Here is a 6,223-nt window from a genome sequence, read left to right as displayed (position 1 = left end):
TTCAGATCTTAAATAGTTCTGGGAAAATGAGAAGTCCCTCAAAGCTCCTTTCCTGCAGCAAACATCGCAGCAAGGTGGCTGCCACTTACAAGAGCTTTTCTAGATTCTTTCTAATCTTCATGCTCTGCAGCTGTTTCACACACATGGGATTTCCACAGGTACCCCTGCATTCAGCATTTGTCTGGAGGAGCTCGCAGGCTGCTTTGAGAAAGCTGTTGTGAGCAATGTAACATCTCTAGACATCCAGTAACCAGTGTTTTGATTTATCCCCTGCACTTCCAATCTAAACAGCAGTAAGAGAGAAAAAAGGTGGCACTGCAGAAGGCAACTGATGGTCAAGGGGAGAGATGGCTGATTTAGGAAAAAAGCAAGAATGAGACAGGCCTCAATGCCGTTTTTCGCTTCCAAAGAGCTTCATTTTCCCTATAAAGTGGAGGACACAAAGTCTAAACCCATTTAAAATCATCAAAGCACTCCGAGAATGCCGCAAGGTATGAATGCACCAAAAACACTCCATTCTTCAGGGAGCTAATTGCCTGCATTGTGAAAGCACGGTAAGCATTCTCTTTGTTGCAAGTCTCTGCAACCTTATTTGAACACAGTTATGGGCCGTGCTTTCAGAGCATTGACACGTCACAGTCCGTGGTTTCAGACATTCTACCTGTGTGCAGGGCAGCAGAGCTGGCATCAGCAGCCACGGCCACGCTGCCCTTTGGGCACTGTGAAGTGTATGGTGAGCTTCCCATGCTGTAAGTGGCACACAGCCAACACCAAGCCATACTGGGGGGTTTTCTGGCATCCTCCCGGATGGGTGGGTGGGCTGGACAGACTTGGCAAGGCCTTGTGAGGTTTCTGCCAACATTTAACAAAGGAATCCTTTACACACATTCTTGCCTGATACGGCACCTTTTCACTCTGCTCCATAGCACTTGAAGGAAAAAAAAAAGTCTATATTTAATACGTAAATAAATGTATCAATCCAGTAAAAAGGTCATTGCATTCATCCAAGGCAAATCGCATTGCTTTCAGATAACTTTGTTTTCACAAGTTCACGGGCTTTTCAAAGCCTCCTATCTCACTGCACGCCTGAACACAAGGAGGAAAATGGGGAACTGTGTCAGTGATCAGCACTTGGGATAACATCACAGCATCGAGCTAATAGCCACGTCGTTGTGTTTGTCAGAGGAGACTTCACATCCTGCATCAGTTTGAGTGAAGAGTGGAAACAAGCAGAACCTGGATGCTGTTCACAGGTGCTGTAATTAAAGACCTGTGTTTCTACAGAACAGTGAAGCCAGCTTTGGCAGAATTAAACATCCCCTGTCAGAAAGAATCTCCAGGACTGTGGTGATAAACCACAACCAAGTGATAATCCAGGTGTAAAAAACAAGGATTTTAAATATTATTGCGGATCAGACTGAGCTCATCTCAGCTATTCATACAGCTTGTAATAAACTTCAGCCTTCAACACACAGCTTTTAATAAACTTGTGAACTCCTCCTGGGTTCATCTCATTAAACATATTTGAATCTCATTTTCAAGACTAATGTATGGTTCTATTGAAAGTGACTGTAACAACATAAAACCAGATTTTAGAAGATACATTGGTATAGTTTTAACACACAGAACATTCTAAAGCTGATACACAGAATCTCGTAGATCTGAACATTGCTTATGGTGAGGAAAATGCAGTTAAAGTGTGAAAGGAATTAGAATCCTTTAGGAAAGCTACAACTCTGCAAGTACCTGAACAGAGCAGAGAGGTCCTTTAAGAAAACGCTCCAGTATTTCCACATGACCTACGAAAGGGAAGGAGCACTGGGACGCTGCCAAATTCCAAGAGAGCTGAGCAGTGATTAGAGTTTAACTCAGGCTTCAAGAGGATTTTTTCCCTTGAATTTCTCAATGTAAAAGAATTCTGAAGCACTCTCAACTTTACAGTTTATATACATATATATATATCTTAAAATGTAATAATGAACTTGCTTTAGGGAAACATCTGGTAGTTTTAAGTGCCTTAGTTCAGCAAATTCTCCATTTTCACAGCCTGAGTGTGGCATGCACACATCGATTCTGTGGCCACTGGCAGCATAGGAAGCAGGAAAATAACTGCGCTGAGTTGGTTATAAAATAATGCAATGCACAACATGGATACACCACAAGTTCTGAGATGGGCTTTCAGTAGAAAGACAACTGGATGCAATGGCAGGATTCACACAGTCACTAATCTCTAACTGGCATTGGATGGCCACGGCTGAGCGGGGCTGGGATACCCACCTGACCTCAGCCAAGCACAGCTGGAGCACTGCACAGCCTCCCAGGCTAAGAACTCTCAACACAAAGCCAACCCAAGAACTGCATTTCATAGCTAGGGGTCAAAGCAGCCATACAGAAAGAAGTAGTAAGAGAAGCAGACAGGAGAAGGGAACTAATTTAAAGGACAGTGTATAAATGCTTGTACTGCTTTTTCCACTGAACACTCTCAAAATACAGCAATATATGTATGGGAAGATAGTGCCTGCTTCTCAATCCCAACATTTTGGTTAGGGTAAACAGGTGACTCTGAAGGGGAAGAGGGGTAATATCACTCCCGGAATTTCACCATCAGTAAGTAGAACTTCCCCTTAGGAATAAAAATTAATACACCACTGGCAAGAAGATCAGTCTGATGAACATTTTATATGCTATGAACAATGAGCCACTCAGAGAGAACTTTCCTTCTCCTGGATTAGGAATTGACATCTCCTTCAACAGCATCTACTGGCCAGTTCTCTCCCCCCGCCTTCCTCGCCAATGAAGTATTCACTGACTCCTTTCACCTCCAAAAGCCTTCATGGACATCTGCAACCTGCATGTGCCAGAGGGGGATTACGCTGCAGCCACATCTGGGATGAAGGGCAGCAGACTTTCTACACGAGGGAGGTGAAATTAATTTCTATAAAAAACAGAAGCAAAGCCTCATGTTCTTACGGAAAGTGCCAGTGGACTTTTAATGACGCTGGGAACCAGCCAAGGCCGTGGGTTGTATTTCTTCTGAAAGAATTCTGTATAATGAAGCACACTGAAAAATATGCAGAGAGACTGACAGCGATGTTTACTTTATTCATGGCACCACATTTATTCAGGAAACAGAGGGGGAAAAAAAAATCTGAACTGAGAAAAAAGGTAGTCTTCTTCCAATAATGCCATAAAAACACACAAGCCCAGAACAGGAGGTCAAGGAACAGCAGTTCCCTCTGACTGCATGGCCATGGCCACGCTGCCCTGTGGTACCTGGAGGTTTTTCAGCAAGAAATGGAGTGTGGAGGATACAGCAGCTCCTTGGAGGGAGAGAGATCATTTCTATTTTTTGAGGAGATGGAAGAAAAATTGTATAAACCACGTTTTACAAACAGAGTTTTAAAGGTCTCTCAGTAGGCTTTAAATAAAATGTATAAATAAATACGAAGATGAAGTACACTCACTGCATTCTTTCTTTCCATGGATGAAACGGGCCAGCGAAAACAACTGACCTCAACTGTTTTAATACTGTTTGCTGTTACGTAACCAAACCAAGCGGTTCCTTCTGCCTCTGGTGGAGAATTGCAAAGGTTTTAAAAGTTCATTTTTTAGTTATTCTTTGCAATTTGTTTTACCTACGGTTACTGCTTACATCAGCTAACATGACAACAGTTCAAAGAACTTAATTCACTCAACAGCACTTAATTCCTACATGCAACAAAATTTGACATTCAGCAAATGTGGCTCTTTCCCTCGCAGGGTATTTCTTTCTTTACTTACAAGGTCTTCTACATGCAATGGAAAGTTTGGGCTTTTTTTTTTTTTTTTTTAAACAGGAAAAATAATTTCAGGTCTTCCATCACTGGCTATAAACTCAAGGCAGGCACACTGCCCCAAATCTACAAAGCTGTATAAAGCGGAACTAATAAATCCCAATTCCCCGCAGACTTCAGTCTTCTCTTCCCATCTTCCCACTCACCCCACCCCTCCCAGCAAACACAGTGACCCAGCACCCCTTGAGGGTCCCCTTTCACACGCAGTAGGCTTAGCTCCTATTTATGTCCCTGAACTACTGCTTGAGCAAAAGAAAGCAAGCGCTCTGCCAGGTTCCATGTGTGCAGACTGACAGATCTGCGCTTGGCCTGTCTCGCCTGCTGACTGGCCAAACTTCCTTGGCAACGCTTCCCTAAGCACAGGAAGTCTTGGATCTGTCTTCTCTACTAATTTTCATGCAACTGGTATTAGCTCAGCGATCTCTGAGATCCTTCTCAACTGAAGTGGCCCAAAAGACTCAAGTTGCTTATAATGAGGGGGTAGAATAGGACAGCGCACAAATGCAAAAGCAAGAGGAAAACTGTGGTCAAAGTGAAATATTTTAAGTATGACAGCATTCTGTTAATAGCTGTGCTGTACTTCTGCTCAGCTCAAAGGTGATCCGGAGAGATTCTGACAGGCAAGCTTTTAAATATTTCAGATCCTGCCACTTTCACTGGCAACCTCCCAGCCCTTCACAACAGCATCGCAAGGCGTTGCTTGTTTTTAAATCAAAACATCCCAACACAGCCAGTTGAACAGCTGCTGGTTATAGCTGCCTTCTGGAAATCCAGTCTTTTCCTGGGTCACGTGTGCGTTTACCAGGAAAACAAACCCACGTAAAATAACTCAGGTTTATAACATACATGAATGTTGGTATTAATTCAGCAATCTAATACTCTTCCATATAGGAATGACTAATACACCACTTGTTTCTTTCAAAACTAGCCCCTGACAACAGCAGCCAACAATTATTACCAAAAGATACTGTTAGTTGTCAAGTTCTGTCATTCAAGTCACTTTGTACCGCAGTCAAGCGGCCAGTGTCAGAACAAAAACCTGGCTGGGATCTTTCCAAGTAGAACAAGCACAACACAGGGCAAGACAAAGGTTGCAGCCAATCACTCGGAGCAATCAGTGCAGTTAGAGGGCACGCCGCACTCTGTCTCAAAGTCCAGCAAACAATTACATGTGGACTTGTTCTGGTCCAAGCCTCAGTACCTGCCTGAATCCATGTATTTTCAGTAATCATATTCCCTCTTTTCCTGCCATTTATCTCAGTTCTAATCCTGTCACTTCAATCCCTCAAATCTCTCAAAGAGAAGTCCTTGTTCTTTTCAGTGCTGTCAATCTGGTAAACTGAGTGTCAGAGATTTAGGATTCCTTGTTTCCTTTCCTATTCCTTCACTATTTTACTGCAAATTCTTTCATTGTTTGTGTAAGACCATTCCTAGAACACCAATGTTATCCTTTTTGTATATTTTGAATAGCTCTTGAAACTGTTCTAAAGCACTTCTAGAGGGATGACATTTTTAACATGACCATAAAGCAACACTGAGTGCTCAACGTGAACAAGCACCAACAGCTTCTTTAAGCCTACATTCATAGAGGAAAAATCACTTTTCAAAGGTAGCTTGTGCACGATTCAATCAGCTTCTGCACCCAAATTCAGTTCTCTTGCATGGCCAAAACAACTGTTTTTCTTCAGGGTCAGACATTGCCATTTAAGCTTTTGTTCTGAAACAAAGAACCAGAGTGTCTTAGTTAAGGCTCAGGAAAAAAAACTAACCCAGATTAGGGAAATCACTAGAATTGTAACTGCTACTGAAACTGAAATTAAGTGAAACTGCTTTCACTTGGAATTTTTTTGCAATTTGCTCTTTGAAAGGCATTTGGCCTAAAAAATCTGCCACGTGAGAACTGTTAAGGGCACATCGCAAGCAAAGAATATACCATCTTAAAACGGTGTATCACAGCATTGCTTACAGGCACTGATCCTCAGTCTGCCACCATCTGGAACACTGCATCTACAGAAACCTTCAGTCAAACATAGTTAATAATTAACTACCAAGGAGAGAGGAGTCAAAGATCTTTTTCTTCAAATAAAACTTAAAACCAGTAATGTTCAATCTACTACATAGAAAGACTGCAAACAATGGCAGAAGAGAAAATTAACTGCCCCTTCATTTACAGCATTATCTTACAGACAGCTTTTATGTATGTATTTATTAGCATGACATCCATGCCAGCCAGTATGGGTAATTCAAGCCTTTTACAACAATCGTATCTCTAAACAGTGTGAGCACTAAGCTCTTAGGTGCGTTGCTATATTTGGCACAAGAAATGTCTAACACTGATACAACTAATTGTTTTTTTAAGCCAGCTGAAGGCAGACTTCGATGCCCCACCT

This window comes from Coturnix japonica, chromosome 6 (genome assembly GCF_054131305.1).
Source record: "Coturnix japonica strain WE chromosome 6, WE-NBRP24, whole genome shotgun sequence".
In the NCBI taxonomy this organism is placed as follows: domain Eukaryota; kingdom Metazoa; phylum Chordata; class Aves; order Galliformes; family Phasianidae; genus Coturnix; species Coturnix japonica.
The sequence above is the reverse complement of the archived record's forward strand: the minus strand, read 5'-3'. Positions refer to the sequence as shown.